Raw genomic sequence first — 27,541 nt, 5'->3', positions numbered from 1 at the left:
CAGAAAAATGGATCTTCCTAAGTAATTTTAAAGAAAATTACGTTCGTAAAAAATTTTCAACATCTGGTAAAAGCATTCTGAAGAGAATACTTTTAGTTTCAAAATAGTTTCAGTGATCGTGGTGCGATCATTTCTTTCCAAGTTATAAGAACTCAAAGTCAAAAGTAAGTTTTTTTTACTTTGAAAGCTTACGTAACTCGGTTAAAAATGATCGAAGGATAATTTTCAAAAATACATGATAAAGTAGAGATTCTTTGCTCTAAATAGACCAGCTTTATTTTTTAACTCCACATAAACCTAATTTTCGGAAAAATTAAAAATCAATTTTACTTACTTTTTTATATTTATCAGAATTTGGTGGGAGTTAATAAAAAATTTCAACGCAACTCTTTGAAGTATCTCAAGTGAGCTTTAAAATGCTATGTGGTTCATTAAAATGTAGCTATTTTAAAGTAAAATACTGCTCTCTAAAATTACTTGAATATTTCATTTTTCCAGTAATTTCTCGATTTTTATCTGCATTAAAAAAAAACTAAAACTGCATTCATCGATAAAGCATTCTTTCTATCAATTTATTTAGCATATCCCAAGTTTATTAAATGACTTTAAAAAAATTATTTTCAATAAATAAGATCAATTAATAAATAACAAATAAAAGCATCATAATAATTCTTTTAATGTTATAAAAAATAATTTAAATTGATAATTATATATTTTAAATAAAGTTTAAGAAGTAATTTGAATTATTTTCCGCTAGTAATTCTAAAAATGCAAGCTATGATTTTCTCTCAAACGCAATTTGTCATCAGCATCTTTCAACAAGTGTTACCCTAGCCATTTGTCCTCCCAACTATTTGAAACATTGAAAAAATCACTCTCACTTTTAGATGAATGCAAGTCAATCGAATCATGTCAAACGATGGAATTAAATGCAGTACTACAAAGTCGTTAGAGTGGAAACAAGAGTTTGTTAAAGTCAAAAGTGAATTTATGTCAAGAGAGCTTGCAAAGAACTCTCTCGAGTGTCTCTCAATTGACCGAGAGTCCATGTCGGCTTGTCGGTAACTAAAGTCGCATAAGTCAACTGCTTCTGCTTTTTCTGTCTTCCTTTATCTTGGGGGAAAAACGACTAAATAAAGATGGAAGAAGTACAAGTTGTAGTCTCAGAATTTCCCCCTACTCCATCCTCCTCCTTTCCTTCCTGTTGGCAAAGTTATGAATGGAGCGTAGTTTACTACACGTACCATTAGGCAATTAGCCTGTGGTTCTGGCTGATACTCACCCATTTTGGCATCCGTGTGCGTGGCCCCAGGGTATAGACCAAAAGGAATACGAATGAATGGTATGTACGCCTATTATAGCTCTTTCTCGCTTCATGTTACGTAAGGTCAGTTTCATATATCTCCCCCACGAATCCGTTTTATTCAACGAATAGTCTCACTCACCATTTCTAAATAAATCTTCTATGGTGGAATGTCAGCCCAACTCGAGTCCCCTCAAGTTCAGACCGAGAAAATAATGACTTTAACTCAATTATTCATCTCCGAAAGATTATACGGAAACTGATGCGTGAATCAATTATCATTTTTTTCCATTTTCTCTGTAATCATCCGAGTATGTAATTTATATTAAATTCCAAAAATAATCATTTACAATTATTAAATAATTTTTTTCTAAAATCACAATTTAAAAAATGAATTAACATTTTCATTCTATGAATTCGTTGCTAACAACAAATTATTTTTTCCTTTCAATTAGACAATTATTCTATTTAGATTCCTTAATAAATAAATCAAGAGTAAATAGTGTTGTAAATGGGTAAAACTTCGTCACATGAATAACTATGAGAAACTATCTTATTTTATCCTGAATTAATTTTTCTTTTTAATGGATGACATATTTTCTTCTAGACTTATAAAATGACTCAAAAATGAAGTCTTTACTTCAACTTCATTTATCAGCAACCATTAAAAATTTTTTTGTGCTTATATCATCAAAGGATATAAAATAATCAATAATTATTATCCAATCTCTAGTGAATGATCGATAATATAATCAAGCTCATAAAATAATATTCATGGCTTCCCGATCACATAATTATAATTATGACTTATCCCAGTAATTATCTGAAAATCACGTAATAACCGAAGGCGTTTTCTCGATAATTAACTAAGAGGCAATGGCACGTGCCACGTTAACAGTTTCCCTCTTTCTCCCATTTTCTCTAGGCTCTCGAAGGGTTGCGTCAGGTTAATTAACGTATGCACATGGCCGCTCTCACGCAACAACGAAATAAGAGCAAGACAAGGATAGCTTTACAAATGTAGTGAGTGGCTTTAGTGGTGGCAAGCACAGTGCAGACGACAGGTTATTAGTCTGGCGTGGGTCTCTGGCACAGCAAGCGAGAATAATAGGCAAGGTGTGACATTGCCCCAGAGTAAGACTCGTGCCAGTGAGAATACCCATCATAATCACCGTTGGCGGCTCTTTTGCTTATGCCTGAAGTCACTCGCTTACCTTCATCATGTACATACACCCATTGGCATGTCATTGTAATGTAGGTCTAGTCGTTGAAGACTATTTTGTCCTCGACAGGTGTCGCGTGCGACCCACTATTGTTTCTCAATGAAATGCCTCTTCTCACTAGCAATCTCTCTGGTGCTTATCCCTCTTCGTCCTCTTTCTCAATTGCAGAGAAAGATAGAAAGCAAACGTGGAAGATGTAAGCCAGGGACTAAATCTTTGCAGCCAAGGTATATACTATACCCCAGACTCCGGAATCTTTATCCTCGTCGGGTAAATCAAATGCTTTAGTCTCTCTTTCTCTTTTCCCCCTTGTCGTCCCCCAATGTCTCGTGGAGAACACGATGAGAATATACCAGGAATCAAAGAATTTATCTTTAGATCTCGAGATACTCTTGTCGATATACATCCCTGGAACAAATCTTGGAGACTGCTTGATACCCTACTCCACTATGTTTACCATCGTCTCTCATGCTCTTTCGAGATTTATGTTCTGTTTAATTTGAAACGTCAGCCAGGATGAAAAGAGAATATGAGTCAGTGGAGCAAACAAGACAAAGTAAGACTAACAAAAACGTCTTTCTTACTCTCCTGTCAAGTTATCCAGTTCCTTCTTTTGCTCATCTATACCTGCCTTCAAGGATCACTAGCACATGCCCCAACATGTACATACCACTCTGTGGAATGTTCTGTGGTTCCGCTTCTGTAACTGTCAAACCAACCAAAGTGCAAACGAACCGAGAAACCTCAAGTCTATAAAACTTATCAACACCTTTTTTTACAGCTTTTAAAAAACACATGACAAGTGCACTGATTGTTTTATCCATCAGTAATTCATGTAAACAGCATAACTAATCTATATTTATAAAGCAGTATACAAGTAACATAATATGTGGTAGTGTGTTGTAAATATCCACTTTCCCTTTTTCTTTCTTATTTATTCTGCAAGAGTGGGGTCAGGTTCACGGAAGTCATTCACACTTTGCTTTCTCCAGAGCATAGAGAAATGCCATATGCTTGCAGCAATAATAAAGCGAACACCTATATGTGGGATAGATGCTACCTACAGATGTAGAGGCGGAAGATTAAGTGTTGACAGCAAGTGTAAACCCAAGAGATAAATGCAACTTGAGTCAAGCAAAATTGAAGATCAGGTCACCGGAACTTTAGACTTGAGGATAACTAATTTGAATCCTTTCATGGTCACTCGGTCAATAAACTTATTTTTATCCAATTAAAACTTGCAACCCCTTCATTATCATCAGTTTAAATATGTAAAACAAGTTTAAATATTTAATTAAGCTGTTCATAATAAATTTACATAATGGTAATTTTCTTTTTCAGGTGAAGAAAGATGAAGCAAATGTTAGCCTGGAAATGGATTTGTAAAGCATGCTGGTGATGGTGAGTGACTTTAAACTAATTTGAAATTCAAGGCTTCCCCCAGTTTGTGAGGGTCTGGATCAGCTGACTATAGTTGTCTACGTCTTAGATGCATATCCATTCATACCCCTTTTGCTTTCTTCCTCCTCTTACCTCTCTCTGCTTTTGCACTACTCGAACGTTGCATTCCTTGTGCCGCTGGCATCCCTCCGCGAGTAAGCCTCTTCCATTCACACGTATACCAACGCACCCACTCATTCATTGACGGGTAGTCTTTTATCCTTTTTTTTTATCCGCTCTATAATCCATCTTCACGCTTCTTTTATTTCTCATACCCCTGTACTTGACTAACGTATAGATATACCAGCTCTATTGTGGTGAAGCCACATCGTGGAGGGTTAAGTAGGCGTCTAACAATGTTCACTGGATTAAAGTTCATACAGACATCTTGTTCGTTGACAAGTCATGTGACATTTATGGTTGACGTCAACTTTTTAGCTGACTAATTTAATTTTTTACAAAGAGGTCAAAATTTACATGAAAATTGGAGTAAGTTTGTGATGAAGCTTTGGAAAATATTTGTAATAAAGGGGATGTAATAGTGGAAGTTATTTTGATGCTGATGATTATTAATGAATTTTATTTATCAGCTGAGAAGTTGGTTTTAATAATAAAACTTTTGTAATTTAATTCAATCACATTTATGAAAAAATACTCACATATTTTTATCAGTGATTTGTAATAAAAATAATTAAAGAAAAGTAATTGAATTAATTTTTTTTTATTTAAAAATTTGACAAATTAATGGACTAATAATACATGTAGTATCTTCAGTGTTGTCAGTCTAGGTATTATTGTTGAATATCAAGCTTTGTTTCCTTCCAACAATTTTTGTTTTTTCATTTGTAATTGATAATAAAAAATCGTTATTGTAATTAATTGTTTTTACAGTTAATTGATTTATTTTTAAAGCTGAGATTTAACAGAGGTAACATATGATATTTTTTTCCTTCTGAGCAAGCACTAGAGTACTTTAAATCAGGTTAAAAATGAATCATTGACGTCTGTTGAGAATAAAATGACTCATTTAACTCTGCTGTGAACATAACATGTTTGCATTCATAATGAAGCAAATAGCAAGAGCATAGGTTTCTCATCTTATATTTTTTGTTTTGGTGAATTTTAAAATCTCACATCAAGTATCTTAGCTTTGTAGCAAATTGTCATTCAGTTTTAAAACGTCTTAAAAATCTCACTATTAAAATTTTTTATTTATACCCAAGGAAAAAAAATTCACTTCAATTTTTATTCAAAATTCTCTACACTCTCTTGGGTATGCTGGGATACTTCAAATTAATATTTATTGTTTGAAGAGTCTATTGTCATTTTTGGAGAAAGTTCAGCCACTGGAAATTTAATTTGTACAGTCGGAATATATTAGCTAACAAAAAAGAGCTTAATGTTTTATAATAAAAATTCTTACTTTTTTTTTAATTCGATAATTCATTATTATAGAATTGAAGAACAAATGTATTAATAATATTAATAAAGTTTTAATTTTTTTTATAATATATGTTGTAGAAAATACATATTGTTTTACAACTTATGTGGAATAGAAATAAAAATTATTTTTAAATATTATTAAAGATAGATTTGAAAAGAATTGTATTATAATGAATCATCAAACTAATTTGTTTTATCAATAAAAAAAAATTTAACGATTTTCAAAGCTCTTTGCTATTTTCGTGTCCCAATAAATAAAAAGATTGAAGTTTTTATAGAAATTAAATTATCGAACTGACTTAAAATTCAAAAAAAATTTCAAAAGAGGATATTTTTTCTCCAAACAAATCTCATTAGATTCCTTATAAAAAAAATTATTGTACTTCATTTTAACTTGCATTGCAAAAAAAGAAACTTCAAAATCCATTTTTCAACAAAGAAGTTTTTTTAAATGGAAAAAAAATTCAATAAAATACTATTGAATCTTCCCTAAGACCTTTTAACAGTTCTAAAAGTTTATTTAATTAGGGTCTTATCATTTCACTGATATAATTCCTATTGAAGATAATCAGCACTCATCTCTCTAAAACGTCTTCCCACACCAATTAGCCGATGGTACAACTTCGATGTGCTTTTTACTACTCGAGCAGCAGAAGTAGGAGCAAAGTTCCATTCTCTGAAAGATCGGTCGTATAACGGCTTTTATCACCGGATCCTTTTATATAACACGGGCCACTGGAGAAGCTCAGCTGATAGGAAGCGTAAAAGGGATAAAAGTTGAGCTTGACCCTCGAAGTAAGGGCGATTAAGAGTTGGAGGGATGAGTAGCGGAAGTGAATGGTATTGAGAGATTTTCGTGATTCCAGGAGAGTGGGTTAGAAGCAGATGGGTCTAGCCTGGTTTCTGGAGTAGGTCAAGTTCAAGCGGTCGTAACCAGTAGTTTACGCTGATTCGATTTACGTCGTTAACCCCCACAGGTCTCTCAATGTGTAATCCTTGCAAACTCGGAGGGTGCAACGCTCACCGCACTCTACTCTCAACGCTATTAATCAGTCAACGTGGATCACTGAATTCTACTCTTGTATATATGCACCCTCGTTCTCCTCTGTATCAGCATGTTGGTGGCCATTCACCAAGCAATTGGCAACGGATTGTATACTATATCGATTAACTCAGAAGCAAATCCACTGACCACCGATTAGACTTCTCTCCTGTTTGTGTGTATACATAAATGCTTTAAATGTATAGTAGCAAGTGTCTATTACACTCGTGGAAACACAGAGTACACAGTGATAGTAGTGTAGGTGGGCACCAATGGAATTCCCAACGGGTCGGTGACCATTAAGAGTGAGAGTGCCGCAAGATTTCAGTCATTTCCTCGTTTACCCACTGTACACTGGGTCAAGTTCAATCGAGGGGAACTTCAGGAGAGTGAGAGGCATTTATAGGACGAGAGACGAAGGGAAGCAGAGGACGAACTGACATCACAAAGCGGCCGAACGCGAGAGGCAGATTGAGAGAACGTGCCGCGTTATTGAGGCAGGAAGAGAAAGAGATGGAGAAATTGTGACAGAGAAAGAACCAAGTCGTTCTTCCGTTACTATATAAACCATCGATCGATTTTCTATTGAGATAACAGGTAGGCAGGCAATCAGCAAACTTCCAATGCCGGATTAAACTCTTTCTCTTTCTTCACAGTATTCAACTCCCTTTCCGGTTTCGTTTCTTTCCCGCACTCATCACGCCTGGCAAAATGTAGGTGAACTTGTGCGCCACGTGCTCAAGATAAACTATACGATGGTTAAATTGATGCTCCGTTTCTGCCTTCATTACGTGCTTCTGCATTCTTGTGAGAACACGAACTGAATTTTAAATTTATAAATAGTCGGATGTTTACTGTAATGCTAGTGAGTAGTTTTTTTGTGTTGGAGATACTTGAGGTAAAGGTAGTGTATACATTTGAAATGCTAAGAGCTTTTAATAGGGTAAGATGGCCTATTTTTTTTAAGCTGCTAAGATTCTTATGTAATTGGGGTAATTGAGCTTGATTTGATCGGTTTGTTTTTAACTTTTTGCATTTTTTTAATCATCCAGACTTTTGATCTTAAATATTTACGATAATTACTTTACTTTCTTTCAGACAATTACAAATATTTTCTGAATCACTGTAGTTCCTGCTACAAATAATCAAACTTCAATGAACTGGAGTATGGATTGACGTATATCATTATTCTAAAATCTGTCATAGACTTTTTAATATTCTTCAATTCTACATGAAAAAATTTGAAAAGTAAAGCCTCATTATTTTTTCGAAAACTCTCGAGTACTTTTGTTGAAAATCTCTTGTTTACTTGAAATCAAAATCTTTCTATCATAATCTGGAGCTTTCAAGATCATTAAAAAATTTTCTATTGTTTGTAATAATTAATTAAAATCACACAAGATTAGTCCAGTAACATTATAACTGTATCATTTCTTAATTAAGCCTGTTTTAATCCAAACAGTTATACTACTTTTATTGAATTTTTAATCAATTACATAAAATTACAATTGTTAATTTAGAGAAGTCCTAATAAAACAACATTAAAGTTTCTAACAATTTCAACAAATAGAATATCTTCAACTTCACTTCAAAAATAAATTCAACATTTCAATAATTACTAATGATTTCACTTCAAACTTGACTCCAAGGTAGCATTGAAGATAAAAATTTTGGTATCAGTCAAGATAAGCAAATAAATGTTTAGATGTGATTGAGTAAAAAGTTATATGGTTACTCAATCAAAGTGTTAATATCGTGAAGCAGATAATGTAACATGTTAATTGATGACCATTAATGTCTTCTTTCAATTTAAGATTCTTTTTCTTATCGATCGTGATCCACGCCGAGTGATTCTCGGCACGTGTTTGAGACTCAAGTTACTCTCATGCTCGTATGCCACACTCGTTCTTATCTGTGGTGATCACTACTCACGCGATCGGCCCGTTAGTTCACTTTTACGTTTCAATTAAATTCACTCTTGTCGTTTGCTCCAATTTTTTTCTGCTGTCTTCTCTTATTCATCTTATTCTCGCAGTAGGTTTCACCTTTCTCTTTATTCACGCTGGATTATAACGGGATGGGATTTTATTTAGTGGAACATGAGAGACAAGGATGGTATGAAGAGACGATGGAAATGAAATTTGTAGCACGTGTGTAAGAGTGTTAAAAAGAAGAGAATAACGTGGCTGAACACATTTTGTCCCTTCGTGTGTCTGGCAGTTTGTCAGTAGGTCAAGTTTACGGTGGAGAATAGAATAGGGTAATTGTGGTAATAAAAGAGACAGAGTTAACGTCGTTTGTTGTGAATAAAAAAAGACAACTGGCAGGTGGAATACGTATTCAAAGCCATTGTTGGGTTACTAATGAACCTATCAATGTCTTATTGAGCCATCAATTCTTCTCTTTCCAACACAATGCACACTTGCCAGAGAGCCATGAACTTTTTTCCTTATTTATGCTCTTCTCTCTGTCTTCTGTTTTATTGCACTCTCACTCTCGAGACTCTTTCGTCATAAAAATAAATCACGCTATGAAATCAGTAGGTACATAGGATTACTTCTGATAAAATTTTAATGGTTTTTAAATAGTCAATAATGTCTTCAATATGGTAATTTTAAATGAGTTGGACTTTTTTTCCCGTAGACGTAGGAATGTTATGATATCGATAAATTTATATAAATAGTTTCTTGTTGATGTAGTATAGACGTCTTTCGTCGAACTTGGTCTGGTATGACATAAAAGTATTATTCAATAATGTTATCAATGTTGAATAAGATTGTAGCAGAAGTTACTTCAATTATGAAGGAAAAAAAAAAATTTTTTTTCAGAGAAATGATGAATGGAGAAAGTTAGTGTATTTTTGTAAGATTTTTTCGGGAAATTCCAAATTAGAGTACATTAAAATTTTTTAGTTGTTTAAAAAAGTTTGAAGTTTTTGCTTCAGACTTTTTTGTAGCCTAATTTAGTACTCGAAAAATTTTAAACTTGTACGAATTTTTTAACTTCTTATAAATTAATTGTTACTTTGCTCCAATTTGGACTTGTTTTTTTCTAACTTTTTAAAGTACAGCTAAACTCTAAAAAGAATATTCAAATTAAAAATAAGATACTTTTCAATGATTATTTTTATTGAAGTCAAATCCTTTCAATTAAACTAAATTATATTAAAAATGATTATCATTTACTTCTATCGAGCATTAAATCAAATCAGCACCAAACCTCTATCAATTTCAAACAATTTAAAACCCGACATTACTCATAGCGAAAGTGAGAATATTTATTTCAAAATCGGTGGAGCAGCAATGACTAGACTCCAAGTGAAGTGGAGATGATTCATAATTCCTCGCTAAATCTCCAGAGTCATCACACCCATGAGACAGTCCCAGTAGTTGAAAAATGCACGGCATGTGGTGTTAGGGTGGTAACAGTGGACCTTTTATTGGAAATATCGGTTAGATATGTACAGTGTCATGAATAGCTGGAGAGAAAGAGAGAGCTAGGATGAATGGCATGAGTGGTTCGTGGGGGCGTCGAAACTTTTGCCGTCCTGTGCCGAGTAAAATCGACGAGAGGAAGAGAATGAGGAAGAGAGACGAGGGGTCGCGAGAGGGCGGATATGCAGCAACAGCTGTTATCGCGTTACGGTTCGCACGAGCGGCCCGTAACTTCATATCATCGTTGGTAGGAGAGTACTTCCCACTCGGTGAGTGGGTCAAGTTCGGAATGCTTATGATAACAGTCCCCTCCTTTGCGTTGTTCCAGTTATCCCGCCCTTTGCACATCCACTAACTACACCCTTCCGTTTGCTTTCACTTCTCATTCTCCCTCTTGCTTCCTTTCTCCTTTCATTTGTCTCACTTGCATAACCGCTAGCGGTTACGTTCATTTACTGTTGTCCTTCTTCCTTACCACCAACCCCCCTTGTCTACTTCCAAACTCACCGGCAAAGTTCAAGAACAATCGTCTGTCTCTTTCCCCCAAGTGTAGCATCGCATTTCCCAGATGTCTCAGACATTCCTTGAGACAAAAGAAAAAAGACTGGTATGTATTCGTCGTTACGTAATAGATATATACACAAGCGTGGCACCTGTTTTGGTGTAGAATTAATGGGGACATTGATCCGGAGAAAAAAAAGGTCGAGGTCGAGTGGAATTCCGAGCATTGTATAGAAAGCACGTTCAGTTCGACTTTTTAATAACTCCAGGGGATCCCTCATCCCCCATTGCACTAGTGTATAGAAGAGTGCAGCATCGGTGATAGATTTCTGCTGGCATATAGATGTTGCTCCCAATGCATATATATTATTCAATACCGATATCGTTTGCTCGTAGGCATACATTTGAACACACATACTGTCTATCTTCTTCCGTTTGAGTAAATCTCGTGCAACAAGTGTTACATGTGCACTTGACACAGGTATATCAGCCAGTGAAAATAAACAAGAAAAAAAATCATCCGGGGGAAAAGAATAAAATACGATAGCTTCGAGTGTATGTATATATATATATTTTGACGTGCATTCGTCAACAATCATACACGTTGAGGTCCCACCAGAGAATACGACATTACGATTTGGACCATTGCCAAGGCATACACACATACATCGACTATTTTATTTCACTAATTCAAGCTCATTAGTATGTAGAATATGAGTGTAAGTAATTTATTGGTGTGAAACAAGCATTAATTCAGGACTTGTGATCACACATTTATTACACTTTTATAATAACATATTTATTTTCAAGCTCATTAGAAACGTCCACCTTCATTATGTGTTTTGTTTACACAGCCACTCATTCATTTAACTACAATTAAAGTCGTTTGGCATCCACATATTGGTAGTTGAAATATTAGTGAATATAATTATTTCTCCTAAACAATGTGGTAATAAAAATTTCTGTAAGATGAATACGATCCTTCAGATCAATTAAAAAAGGAGGGTTGTCAACTGTGAGTCTGTCAATGGCGAACAATTTTAAGCATTATTTAACTAACTGATATAAAATATGCTAACATATGCTAAGAATTTGACAAATGTCTGTAGCAGGTATTTATTGGAAAAATAGACTTGGTATTTGTTTATACACATGGAGACGTGACTGTAATATTAATGTGGGTGAAACGACTTAATTATACTGTGCGTGGTGTTTTATGAGTTGTTAACTGTTGAGAGAAGGAGGAAATGTGGTCAAGCAGAAACATACAAGTGTTGAGAAGAGTGGATGAGGGTGTAGATGAGAGAGATGTAAGTCTAACAAGCAGGTGTAGACAGAGGTTTTGAATGGTTTAATGGTATTTATGAATGGATAACGACTCTTGTGTGGCTTTTTCGCTCTTTACACGCTTGTATTCGCACACAAGGCCTCACCGTGGTTGAATCCCAAGGTAGAATAAGCATCAGTAGGATTATATACATGGTTGTTGAAAGACTGCAGGTAAACATCATTATACTTCACCATGAATTATACCTCGTTCCGTTCGGCGTTTCAATTTCACCGACGCGCCCGCACGTGCATCAATTAAAGGGCACATCACAACCGTTCTTCTAACTTCTTTTGCGCTAGTGGTTATTTAAGCGACACTCTGCTCCGTCTCTTCCCCAACGGATTATCTAATGGCCAATTATGTATTATTTATTGAAGTATTTGAATGGATTATTTTTTTTATGGAAAATTAACTTGGGGTTGATTTGTTTGTATTTAATTGATTGGTCGTTAATTTTTATTTTATACTACAAGTAATTGTATTTTGATTTATAATTGTTTTGGAGTGTTTATAGATATTTTTTGATTTCGATAAAATATTTTTTTTGTTGACTTAACATTATTTGTTTATTTATCATTGTTTAATGATTGTGTTAATTAAAAACCTGTGCTTGTGAGAGTGAAAATTTTAATAATTGATCGTTTTTGGAATTATTTATTAGTGGTGCATTTCTCTAATTTTAGTGTTAAATATTTTTAATATTTAAATGAGTTTTTTTTTTGATACAACATAAATTTAATATTTTAGAATAAAATTGTTGCAAGTAGAAAAATTTATTTATTTATTTTTCGATATTCTCTTTTCGAGCATTTAGATTTTCTTATTTAAACATAATTATTTAAGTATTTCAATGTTTTTTAAGAATTATTAATTAATAAAAATAGTTATTATAAATAAGTACCGTAATTTTAAGTTAAAATTATTTTATAAAGAAAAATGAAAGTTGAATAACAAGATTCCTTTTAATAAAACAGGAATTAAAGCTTTATAAAAGAAGTATTAAAAGAGGCAAAGTTAAATTGTAATCCTTTAAAATAATTATAATTTTTAATCTACTTGTTGTTGAGTTGATAATCAAAATTTTCATTTCACTTGAACTAATTTTTACTTTTTATTTCAAGAAATTATTTTTCTAGGGTCACTGTTTTTCATTGTACTAAAAATTTCGAACTCTTGAGAAGTTTAAAACTTCACAAAGACTTCGAGCCTCAAAGAATACAATCATTTGTTGTGAAAGTCGAGAGATGAAAGTAACCTTTTTGCATATGACAGTTGATACCGCGATGAAAAAAAAAATATCATACCACACTTTTTAAATACAGTCTTTAAAGTGTATTTAATATTTTTTTTTTCAATTCCACACAGCTTTTAAAAATTCATAACAGTAAAAGATTCAAGCACACTTTCAAGTTATTGTTCCCCATGAGTATCAACAGGAGGAAATTAATTAATTGTTTTGAAATAACAAAAAATAGAATAAAATTTTTTTAACTGTCTCTCCAAAGACCAAAATATATTCAGTTATTGTTACAAATCAGAGGAGCCTCAATTTTAGTTGTGTATTGACAAAAAAAATAAAAATATGCAACAAAAAGAGTAACAGAATATTTTTTCTCTTGTATAATAAAGCAACTCAACTAAATGCAAGAAGTCGGAATTTCAGAATTATTTTAAAAATATTTTACCAACAATGACGTTGTTCTTATAAAAATCTTCATTTATCTATCATGTTTCATTAGCAGTGATGACTCTAGTTATTATTCAAAATACTTTATTAGAATTTATTTAACCTGTAATAACAAAGATACGTTCATTATCTCATTGAATCATGTTCTTCTAACAACATCAAAACATTTCCCACAAAAATGACAATAATTACATCAACGATAAACATTTCTTTTCCCTACTAAATGAGGATTTATGTTCCACCATCTAAAACTCTTCGCTACGAGCAACATAATATTACTGTATCACTATGATTACCCAGTAATTATAATTTTTATCCATGACTAAATATGCGTTTCATGAGATGTAATGAAGATTTATGTCTTAATCCATTTTTGAAGCACACATCCCCGCGAGCCATAATTCATTAGCTAATTGGTATAAGCTTGTAATTTATAAAAATGTCGGTGAGTTTTTCACCTGAGATCTTAGTGAATGTCTTCATTAGTTGAAATTGAACAAAAAGAGACAAGAAAAAAATAGAGAGCAAAAGGGAGAAACCGTATTCCCTCTTACTACTACGTCGTTCTGTTGGTGATGAGCAAGAAGAGGAATCGCACGTGCCAGACGCCACACTCTGTAGCGAGTCTCACAAGAAAGGAGTCACTTTATAGAATCCCCGAGGCTCCAGTTCGGGAATGCGAGTCAGTATATGGCTCTCGACGTTTAGTTGTCTTGAGAAGCGAGAAATCTTCTTAGCAAAAACATACATGACTCCGCCCATTCAGGAATTAAGTCATTTACAGAAAAAGAACGTGATTTTAACACTGTTCTATTCCCAGCCTGTAAAGTCTCACCATCTATGTCTGTAATAAAATACTTATCTCCTACATGAATAGGCTAAGATGTCTGCTGCTGTATGAATTTATTTTATTCAGGAACTACTCTTACAGAACAATTCAGAATGTTATAATTGATCAAGTTTGATTTTTTCTTCAGAATATTGCTAATTTTGAAATAGAAAATAAGGTTATTTTTAGACAATGAAGTAAAGACTTTAAATATTGGAAATAATTGTAAAGAATATAAAATGCATTTAATAAATAATTGACTTGGATTTTTAAAATGTCATTGATAGCTTGATTAATGATTTATCATCAATCATATGACATATTTCATTTAGAATTTAATCAGGCTTTTGAAATATAAATAAGATGAAAACTAAAAGCTTAGAAACTTGTAGATTACTAAATTAACACTGATTGAAATGTTTTAAATAGCACTAAAAATACATTGCACCCTACTATCCATATTAAGATCCACCCTATGTTGAAGGTCTCAGTTGCTAGCTAATACTCTGTACGAAGCAGGAAGTCGAAGTAGACTTGCGTTGAATCCACTGGAAGCTATGAAAATAGAAATTTATGTTATTTTATGTTTATCTGAGTTACCTTTAGGGTCATACATTCTAGTTAATCTATCTTAGGTCAATTATTTTAACTCTAGTTAATTAAATTCTTTTTCAGAAGTTTATTGTTGAATAGCTGAAGTTTTTGATAGTATGAAAATTGCTATCATCCTTCAGAGCATATTGCACTTAGCATTAGGTAGACTTTGCAAGAAGTATAGTCTTCTCTAGCTCCTCCATAGTATAGATATCAGCAAGAAGAGTCAACAATAATAAGCTATGATGTGACATGACGTTTCCAATATTTAACAACATTGATTTCATTTCGATTGAATAAAAACGTGAGAATTAATGGAATAAACATGAAAATAATTGACTTGTTGATCAAATAAACAGTCTATCTTCAATAGCTAATAATCCATAATTGATGATTTTATTTTGAGATGATCAACAATTGTTGATTGGGGAAAGGTCATCTCCAAACTAGATCTGAAATTTCTAATCAGAATTAGACTCTAGAGTTTGATTTATATCCAAGCACCATGAATTTAGTCTGACCAAAGTAAGGTGTTATCTTCACATACCTTATCTGCTAACTTTACCCTAGCTATGATTCTCACCAACCCTTTCACCACAAAATGAATTCCTCTCGATAAAAATCAAATTCCAACGAAAAATAAATATTTCTTTTCAACTGGTTATATAAATTGATATTTTCCATCAATATTCAAATATTTTCTGTCAATGAAAAATCCAGAAATAAATAGTCTATTTTAAAAAAAAATTGTCCCAAGAGTATTGGAGCGATCGTAAATATATTAATTCCACGAGATTTATTCTGCAAAGATGAACAATTAATTTAATTAAAATAAAATTGACATTAGTTTCTCATTGTTATATCATCAAAAGAACTGATGTCTATTTTCAAAGTTGAACTAGATAAGTTGAAAAAATAAAAAATGCATAGTATTTTAATGTAACTAACTCATTTAACTACATGAATTATTCATCTGCTATTAATAATAAATTGATTTCAACACACGTGACTATCTCATTCATGAAGAAAAAATAAAAAATAAACATTCTAAAATATCTAACAGATCATACTTGGATCTTGAAGTAGGTTTCCATTGACAGAGTCATAGTTGACAACGCTTTTTTTTAATTGATCTGAAAAATCATATTTATCTTGAAGAAATTTTTACTTCTAATAAAAATTGGCGGCAATGTTAATTAGAACAATTTACATAAATGAAAGTTTTTCTTTTAGTTTTTATTAATAGCTATTTCATTCACCTCATAAATTATAATTACAAATAATATACCAATGCTATGTAGAAAGTTATTTGATAGATTTTAGAAAAATAACAAAAAAACATTACTATTTTGACTACCAATATGTAGATGCCAAACTACCTTAACGTAAAATCTGAACGATAAAAAGACGAGAAACAGAAGAGATACGATTAATTTATTTTTTGTCGCAAAATTAGTATTCATCTCGGGTAAATAAACATTGAGTGCGACACGTCGTCAGTCGCACCGCCTGATCCCGCACGACGAACGTGTTGGGACGCATTCAGATTTCCATGATAAAATCGAGACCACTTGATAGAATCCCAACGTGCTTCGTTCATGATTACATAACATGTTTGTACATTTCTAAATCATGTATGTATGTACATACATGCATGCATGATTCATTCATTGATTCCACACGAGTTTATAGTAATATACCTTTGTATAAAATACGTTCATTGACCGGTGTGTGGTTACAAAGCGTAATGTATACAAGCATACCGATATGTACATATGACGTATATATTTGTGAACAGCACGCTATTAGGTCTCTTGATCTAACTGCTGGCAGATAATCTACACGGCCTTGTCAAGTACACGAGCATTCGATGGGAAAATAAGAGGAAGTGAGAGAGAGTTTGAGAGAAAAAGAGGGGAAATAAAAGAGGACATTAAACTCATTCCTTTGGTCACGATTTGCGATTACGCCATGCGGCTTTGCCGTTTTATCGGTCGACGATCCGAAACCAAGCCGGACGACAGCACAATCGTTATGCGATAAGCTATACTTTGAACTGAAAACAGATGGTCAACCTTGCCCGTGGTCACGGTTACAATTACAGTCTAGAAAAAAAATAAATATAGCAGTCGACGAATTATTATTACAATGTTGCGACACACTTGTAGTCTTTACTCTTCGTCAATTGCTCTTACATACGAGCTTACTTTGTTGTTGTTTAACTTATAATCAGGGATGGGCGGTATTGAAGAAAAATATTGAAGAAATCAGTCAAAGAATTTTAATTAATGAAATTAAAAACAGAAAATACTTTTAATATAAATTTTATATAAATAAATAATTGATTAATGATTCAAAATGTCGAAAAAAAGATCATATATCGATCAGCATTGTCCATTCTTACTTACAATTCATTTTTTGTGGTCAAAAGTTCTGCTATATTATCTGTATCATTTCATTAGGGATTCAATGTAGATACTCGCAACTCTAATTATTCGCTAGCTGACTTTAATTTGCTACTTGTTATAATTTTAGTAACGTCGCGAATGAAATAAGAGATATTTTGTTTAATTTATGTAAGGATGAAAAATGATTATGCTTCTTTTTTGTAATGAGAAATCGAATTTCTGAAATTTTGTTATTAGTTCAAGATAGTTAATTTATTCTTCGGTGTACAGATAATTCTAAAACAATGAGTTGTAGAAGTGTTTATGTGCATTTTTCCGCCACGGTTGTTTATGAATAAATAATGGAATCGATATCCATCTTTGAGGGCGCAAATAAAACGTATTGATGTATTTCGAGGGTGATTAGATTTGAATTCATTTGGGGTAACAGTTTTTTAGAAGGGTAAATGGACTAATGGATGGACAGCCTCCCTAGTCATTGAAAGACAGATCGTTGGGCTAAGAGGAAGATAGAAATTTCAATTAAGTACCGACATTTTTATCAAAAATATTATAAAAATTTAAAAGTCTATTTTTATCAGAGATATTTTCGATTTATTAATGAAAAAAAAATTTTAATACTAGACATACTGTGAGAGTTCCTTTTTTTACAAAAAACCCGAGAAAATAAAAAAAAATGAAGACTATTTGCTGAGTAGTCTTTTTGAAAGCTGCAATAAACAATTATTGTGCTTCACATCGTGTGGATACCACATAAGATGATTCAGGACCCTTGGAAAGTCTTACGTAGACAAAAAATAAAATCTAGCTTAAAAGGTTATAAAAAATGTCAGAAAGGATAAGCAGATTCTGTCAAATTATCATCAAACTCATCATTCAATTTAATATTCTTTCAATGTATATCAATTTAAATAGCTTTGATGATGTTTGATTATATTAATCAATGCTAAACTCTAATTACATTACCTTTTATTTCAAATTATATCTTTACATCATTTCCTTCATAAACTTATTGTCAAAATATGGAGATAATTTTTTGTTTTTTTGACAAAAATATTAATAAAAATATTTTCTCAATAAAATTTGTGATGTAATTGTTGTATATTAGTCAGGAAAATATGGAAAATTGTAATCAATGATATTTCGCACGTAATAAATGCAATTTGAATGTTACCAAATGCAATTGATGAGTTTTGATGAGACTCGTAACTGATCAGATTCGGTGCAGAATTAGTTTAGTAAGTGTTTACTCAATAAATTAAAATAAAAAAAAATATCAACTTTTTCGATTATCTTGTCATAGTGTTGGTAAAAATTTTTTTTCTAATAAAAATTTTTAATTTATTTCACAAGTGAGTTTGTTTGATTAGAAATATCATGATTTAAAAATTAATTGACGGCAAAAGTTCAAAATAATTTTAATGGCGTAATGTCAGTGATCTTTTCACAATTTACATGAGTATTAAATTCATGACTTGTTCATTTATGAATTAAATTGGAAAACTTTTTACAATTTTTATTCTCTACATTCTTTTTTTTTGTAACAAAAATTTCTAATAATTCAAAAAAATGATTTTAAATAAAATTAATTATTTTTTTTTTAAATGTAGCAACTTTTTGTTCATAGCTATCTATAATGACTGTGTATGTAAATTCTCTAACTTTATTAGAGTTTAATTCATAAGTATATTAAATCCAGTATATTCATAAACTCTGAATGAATTGAATTTAACTGATGCAATAAAATAATAAAATGAATTACATTTTTTGTTTAAATATAAATGAGAAATACTACAAATTTATTCTAAAATATATATAAAGAAATAAACAATATGAGTTTAATTTACAATTATATTGATATGATAAAGGACACGTGGTCATAATAAACTTTAAAAATCTGGAATGGAATAGCCATGTGTATTCAATTTGCAGCCACTACTCTACGTTTTAGTCTATCTACATGTGACTTCCCAAATTTTTGATAGATTTATGGGATATAAAATTTTTTTAACGAGATATTTTTAGACAGTTTTTGATGAGAAAGCACAGAAAATGTAGTGAAATCCACCAACTTCTACATTTCAGCGAGTGATTTTTTTTTTTCATTCATTTATCATTAAAAAGTTTGAAGAATAAATTGACATTTATATCATCATTTTTGGAAAATCAATACCTGTTAATAATTCATTACAAAAATTACTCTATTGATGATCAGTTTATTATAAAAAATCAATTCGAAATTTATTAATAACAAGCCTTGATAAATTAACCAATAACAAGATGCTTCATTAATCTTTACTCCAGTATTATGATAACAGAAAAAAAATCTTTCTGCTAAACATCGAAAAATTATTGAGTTATAACAAGATGATTAAAGATGCAATCATTTCTTATTATTCCTCATCATTTTTTCCCTATGAAAATCAAGTAACGAAAAAAAAGGAAGAGTAAAAAATTTTTTCTCTTTTAAATTATATGGTATACAGCTCTACTCCAATCTTCCCTATGTTATTAGAAATAAAAACAAGTTCTACTTTTTGCTCTTAGAGAAGACTTCTTACTCCACTAGAAAACATGACTTCACTCAAAATAAAAAATAGCTTCGTTAAATTCATCAATAATAATCATAAGCGCTAAGAGTAAACAAAAAATAAAATTAAATCCAATTTAAACAAAAAAAAGATTTTTTTTCAATATTGTTGATTTTACGAATATAACTGAAGCTCTTGCATAACAATATTTTTCATTGAAATTGATTGAATATTGTCCATAATACTCGAAACAGTGTAATAAAATTTTTGTCATTCAATTTCGAAAATTAAATAATTGAAAAAAAAATGATTGTTTTTGTTAGATAGTAAATTTTTATTTTCAATCTTGATATTCGAATAATTAAAATAGCTTTGTCAATACTCTTTTCAATATGAAATTTTTTTTTTAATGCTATATCTTTTCCTTCACACTAAAAAAACTAAAAAATTAATTAATAATCGTTTTTCCAATAATTATTGCACACTAGCAGACAATAAAAAGACACATTAAATAACAAAACAAATAAATCAATAATATCTAGTAATTTTATTTGATAAGTAAAGAATTAATTAAAAATTACAAACAGCAAAGATAGCCAGAGAAATGTTGAAAAAAATGTGGAATATTTGAAAGGTGTAAAAGTGTTGAAGCCATCAGGAGATTTTAGTAAGAAGATAATGTAATATTTATATGACAATTTATCCAATAGTATATGCATATGTATATAGTATATATTCAGAATATAATCTACTGCGTCTTGAAAGCCGGTTCGTGTGAGTGACTTTGGTCAGAGTCCAGGGACGTTGGCCTTGCAACTTCGTTGCTGCTGTTATAGGAATTATTTTGTTCTATATAACTGACGTGTTACTTATGACGGTCTGATCTATTTACATTACATACTTGTAAGCTGTGATATTTTTCTCGAGATGAACAAAACGACTGTTAGGTCTTAATTGGAATCATTAGACTGCAGATAAACACATAGGAAAAGATTATAATAATATATACCGTAGAATCTCCATATTATATGTTACTTGAACTAAACAAATTAATGATTTTTAACGCCCATTTTTTGCAGGCAAATTATGTAACCTTACAGTTATGTGAACGGCAGAGTATAACGTTTTCAAGATTTTTTGGATTGTTATTTCAGTAAAAATCTAAGGAAACTTGTGCGGAAAAAAAATAGAGAAAATATTTATGCAAATCACATGGGAAATGTTTGCTTTCATGACGCCGAATGATCGTTTAACTATTTAGGGGTAATAAAATAAAATAAAAAGGGGAATCGAGGAAATATAAACGAAGGAATGAGAGAGATGAAACAATAAAGGAGAACTGAAAAATAGAAAGAGAAATTCACTAGAGAATGTAGAGAACTGTGAATCTCAGAGAAGGGTAAATTTATCTGTTAGTGCCATGTTGCCGAGCGAACTTTGTTCTTCATTATACTGTTATAGACACAGTCTAGCTTGGACTTGGCTCTAAAATTTTTTTTAGATAGACAATGATGATGATGGAAGCTAGGGAAAAATATTATTTAAATATTTCGGTTGATTTCTTCACTATAAATATCTAAAAAAAATTTAATAATTAATAAAGTTGAAAAATATTTTTTTTTCTTCAATTTTGGAGAAGAAATAATTTTTCATGCATCAAAAATAATTAAATATTCTTAGTATTGTTCTCTAGGAAATAATTATTCAGCTCAATTAAAAGATGAAAATCGTATAAAATATTATGAAACGACAATTACCATGCTATTTAAATTTTTTCAAAATAATTACAAAAGTACTGCACTGAGGAAAAAATTTTCTGTGAAAAGGTAGTATTTTCCAATAAATAAAATAAAAATTTTTAACAGTTGCAATGGATTTTTTTTTTGCAAATTATTAATTTGAAAGTGTTTTATTTTAATGCACTTGAACATGTTTAAAAAAACTACAATGCTAATTAAATGGGTGACATCATATTCAACCACATTAAGTGCATTGAAATAAAACACTTCAATTTGCAGTAACTTTATATTTAAATTTATCACAATCTCATACCGAATATTAGAGATTAAAAAAAAGGCATCTAAACTTTTAGAATTTAGTTCTCTAGTGGATGCATCTTCCATTTAGACTATTTTCCAAATGATCTATTCTACCCAGAAAGCAATATAGAAACTAACCACGGAAATCATTAGAATCGGAATCTTTCACTTCAGCGTTCCTATTTCATCTTTACATCCTCCGTATATTTATATATTTATATATATCGAGATATAAATGTAAATTATCAGGATATTTAGTGAAAAATAGTCATATCAGTTTCATCGTCGACTCGTTGAATTTATTATCAGGTGAATATTTTTATGATTCCACCTGCGGCTAATTCAAGGAAACTACTCAACCGCAAACTTTTGATTTTTTCATTGAATGTAACTGTTACAAAGAAATATAACTAGTATACATACCAACACAAATATATATAACTCATAATATAGAAGAAGTATAAATGGGTTGTGATAGTTTCACCGAAGCCATAATTGCTGTGACGCGAAAGAGTAAATGAGAAAGAGGGGAAAAGAAAAGATAGAAATGACGTTAGAGAAGGAGAGAAGGCATGTGTGAAGGATAAACTTAGGAAACAAAGTGTAATTTATAAGAGAAGCAAGTGAGACAGAAGAAACTGCCACGCGCCAGACTATGAGAAAGCAAGAGATAACAATGGGAGCGTGAGAGCGTCGAGGATAGAAATAAACCAAGAGAAAGAAGCCAGCACGTTTGCAAAGAGGTTTCTTGCGAGAACCTCTCAACGTTTTGCTGCAAAATACTCTAGCGTGCAAGATATTTCCAAGCCATGAAAACGATCGTCTTTTTATCTTCGTTATTTTTCAATATGTATGGTTTCGTGTGCTGGCGATGAGGAGGAAAAAAATTGACGGTAAAAATTACACGTTGCTAACAAAAATAATAGTGAAAGTTAATTATATAAATTGATAACGATATAAATATATATGAAGCTATTGATATTCATGACTGTTTGTGGGAATAAATAGACATAAATAAAATACAATAACCCACAAAACTGTTATATTTGGTCGAAGAGAATGAACGGATGTTCAAGATGAGAGTGATCTAAAAGTTGGAGTTTACAGTTAGGTACTTCAAAAACGCCCGGTATCGAGTGAGATAAAAAAATAAGGAGCAACGAGAAGTCGAAGTAGGAGGTGCGGCGGCGCAATCACGAGGAGAAACGGCCGAGGGAAGAGAGAGAGAATGGACTCTATATAAGAAGACAAGGTTGGGAGGTCATTGTTCTGGTGAGTAGGATAGAGATGGAGTGATGGAGAGTACTGGCATCAGGCCACTAGAAAGAGAAAATTTTCTTCAGCAATGAATCTCAACATGTTGGAGCGAGAAAACGATGACTGAGATAAATATAAAATGGTGCATGTGTGTGTGAGAGAGAAGAGAGAGAACCGGTGAGAGAGGAACCAAAAGAAGAAACACTCAACACCAAGCAACCAGTTTCTCTCTTTCTTCCACTTCATATTCCACTCCTCTAACTGTCTTTTATCTTTAGAGCCGCGTGTTTGCATGACAAAGACGAGAAAAAGGCCATCGACGCTGCAGGCGGACACGAAGGCGCGCCGTTTTGCACCGAGAAGGAGTTAGAGCGCACGCCGGCAGGATTTACACGAAACGTGAGGAGCGCGTGAAGGTGTAAGACACTTTGGAAAAGAAAAAGTGCCAACACGATGAAATCAAACGCCAAATCCACTGTTTCTGCACTTTATGATGTATATTAATGTATGGGTCGTGTATGTTAAAAGCCAATGATGCTGAAAATATCACTTTCCACTTTGGTATATTCAGCTTTATAATGTATTGTGAGTTGTACTTTTATTATTATTCTTTGACTACTACGTAAAATATTATGCTTCGTTAGCTCTACACCAGGCCTCGTGATCAAGAAATGCCTTCACGACGGACTTTCACCGTTCACGCACGTAAACAGACCCAACTCTTTTCCCGCATAACAACCATATGTGTTATATATATTCCTCTGGATATAATGAAATTCGTTAATAAAGCTCTGCAATTGAACCCTAACGAGAATCATTTTATTCTTTATTATTTTTTGGATGCCAAATAATTAACTCCCATACAAGTATTTTTTTTTAATGATTTCTTTTTTGGATAACGACTGTTAATTAATGTGTAAATAATTCATAAAAGAATGGTTATTTTTGCTTTGCTTTGAGTAATATATTTTACTTGGTTTTAATTTAATGTAAATAATATCGGATTTTATTATAATAATAATGCTTGATGATAATGGAAACAATTAAAACCACTTTAACCGCAATGATGATAACCAGAAAAAATAAGTAATGCTTGATTGTGGATTTAAAGCGTAATTTATTTAGTTACAGTCACGAGAGGTACTTGGGATGTAAGTGGAACGTTTATGTGTTATTTTTGAAAATTATTATTAAATTCATGTTTATTATCATCTTCGTATTATCCTTTAATCAAAAAATTGCATTCCTTTAAACAAGAAATTTTTTTTATGTTTAAACATTAAATTATATTCAACATTCTTTCATTTATTGAAGTATTTGTTGAATAAATAATTTTTCTTTAATAATTTTTAAATAATAATCCACTCATTATTTACAAGTACTAAAAAGCTAATTATTTGATTAAATTTAATCTCACGTTATTTTACAATAATCTATCAATTTGCACTTCCCATAACCATTCTGAAAGATACGATAATACATCATTTACAAAAAAAGTAATTTATTTTTCATATTTAAAAATCTCCAATGTAAAATTGTAATTTATAATCTATCTTCCATTACCTTTCACATTATTACCAAGATTACTATTATTATTATCGTCATTAATTAAATTCGAAAAAAATAACAATAAATAATTTAAAAATTCAACAAATCAAAAAAAAATCAAAATAATAAGTTTCGTTGAATAAATTAATTATTTAAGAAACACCTGAAAATATATACGTATATATAAATAAAACAAATTAAAAAGTATTTCTAAATGGCATCCAGGGTGGTACAACCTCAGCGTTGAAAATTTACGAAGTTACTTTGCGCCGAGGTCGTGCGCAACGTCATTTTATACGCTAGTGAGACCCAGCAAATGCCTTCTGGTTCCTCGAGGCTGCTGCTCTGCCGCATAGAAGTATAAAAGAGTGGACGATAGAGGACCGGTTCCAAAGGATGCTTCCACCTTGCCTCTGTCAGAGAACACGTTCATACCAGCGTGTTGGAGCCCAAGTTATTCCTATACCAAGTTGTCTCTTTTCTTCTTCATCATCTTCCTCTTATGTTGTATGCATTGCCATTCTTAGCTCTATCATTATCATTTGCCTCCCTCGCAACCTGTTCAATACTCTTTATCTTCAAAATGACCATCAGTGTATATTGCACATGTTGATATTCTCTGCTGCCCTTCGTCCATTTTTTCTTCTCCCCCATTTTAAATAAATATCGTGAATGAAAAAAGCCATGGTTAAAAATAGTTTGAGGTTTTTTTTTATTAATGAAAAAACCACAACCTGTTTAAGTAGTTTCATTTTAATTCAACTTCGATATACTTCAGAAGATTTGACTTTTTATAAAATTTTCACTGGTAAGATATTTCAATGAGCGGAAATTTGTTGAAATTATCAGAGTTATCAGGAAGGTATTAATTGATATTAATTAATATTTAATTCATTGCATTGGTGTTATCAAAAGTAAGTATCGTTAGCAGATTTTTTGCTTATCTTATACGTCATAAAGTTCTCAAAAATATTTTTATTTCAAAGTTTTTATGAAAAAAACATCTCTCCAATTAGTACACGTTGTTACTCCGATTTATTTAATATTCAAATTTAATTAAAATAATCTCAATTTTATGATAAAATGCCATTTTCAAGATTTTTGTGATACATTTTTATAGCAAAATATTAGATAGTGACAAATTCATTTCGATTTAATTTCAATAAATATCTAATGAAAAAAAAAATTAATCGATCACCTTTTGACATCTTTAATAAACATAAACATGATGTTAATTAGTTTTGAATTTTAAATTAATTTTTTCTCAATCCAGACTTTCCTAATCTTTAGTTAATTAACATCAATCATAAAAATATTTAATGAAGATACATATAGCTAGGATCTTTTATGGTGGATATGACAAAGTGATCCTAATTGTCTTCCTACTGATTACTAAAAAAGACTCTTATGAATTGTCCCTTGATGTCGACATCACTTGTAATGCAGAAGCTCTAAGGTCTTCACCCCGGTAGTGATTAAATCGAGAAAGTAACTATCTGCTGCGTCGAGAAAGATTTACATTCATCGGGGTGATGAGTTCGTAGATATAATAACACTGAAAAATTTCCAAATTAATATCCATATAATGTAATGAATAATAATAATAATAATAAAATTTTTTAGCCATCAAATGAGGTATTGGAATTTGCTGATGTTTTTTTTCAAATCTTATTGGTTATACTCCAAGCTCATCCGATTTATATTTTTATAAAAAAATAATCAATAAGAGGATTTTCATTGATGCTACAATTTTTGAAAAAAAAATTATTATTAAAAAGTCTAGGATAAGTAGCAATGTTTGAAAATTTTTATCAAAGAAACTTCAAAATATCACATTTTGTCACTAAATGAATCAACTTTGATCGTACGTTTAAAAAATCCAACACATCGTACTCATTCATTGATCAGATGGAAAAAGAAAAAATATGTCGTGTAATCACGAAGAATGTGAAGGCTTCAAATAATTGAGTGGCATTGTCAACGCAAGTATTTGAGCATATTTGATTACCTTTGAAACGTTATCCTGTTCTGTTAAAAAATTTTTGTATAATGATTTTCCTCTGGTTCTAGTGCAGTGTCTGTCGAAAACAGAAGTACGTTAAAAGCCTTCCAAAATGTTCTGCTGCTGAAATAGTCCCAATATATAGTAATAATACATCAAATACTTCTATTAACAATCATAATAAAAAGGACAAAAATAAAGTTTAAAATATTGGAACTGATCGAAATGAATACAGAATTGTAAATTATCATTATTAGCCCCCAAGCTTTTCACAATAATGATGTACATAGATGATTATTACTCATTTCACAGAGTCTGTCATTTTCAATTTCAAACATTCGATTTTAAACGATTGAAATCCTTCGTATTATAAATAACTGGATAGTGGATTATTATCAGTCGTATTGTCATATTAATTGACTGAAGTATATGTTAATTTATTTTATAGCTAAATATGAAATACCTGATATTTATTTGTAACGAGCATGCAAACATATTTGGTTGGAATTGGTTATCATTAAAAATTATTTAGCTATCTATTTTAAGAAGACAATTATTTAAATATGCTGCATGTCATACAATTGTTTTAAACAAGTGTTGAAAATCAGAAGAAACTGGTTTTCTATCTGCTTCACTCGTAACTGGGGTTATCATGTAGGCCGAGTGACGTATTATATAGCCATATCTCAACTCTGTCAACATCATGGTAAATGAGAATAAATATATTGTTACGAGCATACAGAGAACAGAAAGTTTTTCAAGCTTTTTTATTTTATTTTCATAATTAATTCATCATCTGTTAACCTTGCTATTTTTTATCTACAGTGAATTATATAATTTTTAATTAAGTTTGTAAATAATTGATTACTGTTGTAATATTTGTATTACAGTTTATTTTTTGGAGCTTTTTGTTTTATTATTAATTTCTCA

General features: G+C 31.3%; 1 long non-coding RNA gene across 1 annotated transcript in view; it reads left to right on the top strand.

Annotated features, from left to right (window-relative positions):
• The first annotated feature begins 3,866 nt into the window (after window positions 1-3,866).
• Window positions 3,867-27,541, top strand: part of LOC118069950 (uncharacterized) — a 44,132-nt gene continuing 20,457 nt past the window's right edge. The window contains exon 1 of the long non-coding RNA XR_004690703.1: window positions 3,867-3,927. This is a non-coding gene — a long non-coding RNA (uncharacterized lncRNA). The remainder of the gene's footprint in view (window positions 3,928-27,541) is intronic.

Source organism: Chelonus insularis, unplaced genomic scaffold (genome assembly GCF_013357705.1).
Source record: "Chelonus insularis isolate UGA/USDA-ARS -01 unplaced genomic scaffold, ASM1335770v1 contig_493_pilon, whole genome shotgun sequence".
Taxonomy (NCBI): domain Eukaryota; kingdom Metazoa; phylum Arthropoda; class Insecta; order Hymenoptera; family Braconidae; genus Chelonus; species Chelonus insularis.
Note: the sequence above shows the minus strand (reverse complement) of the source record. Positions and strands in the feature narration are given on the sequence as shown.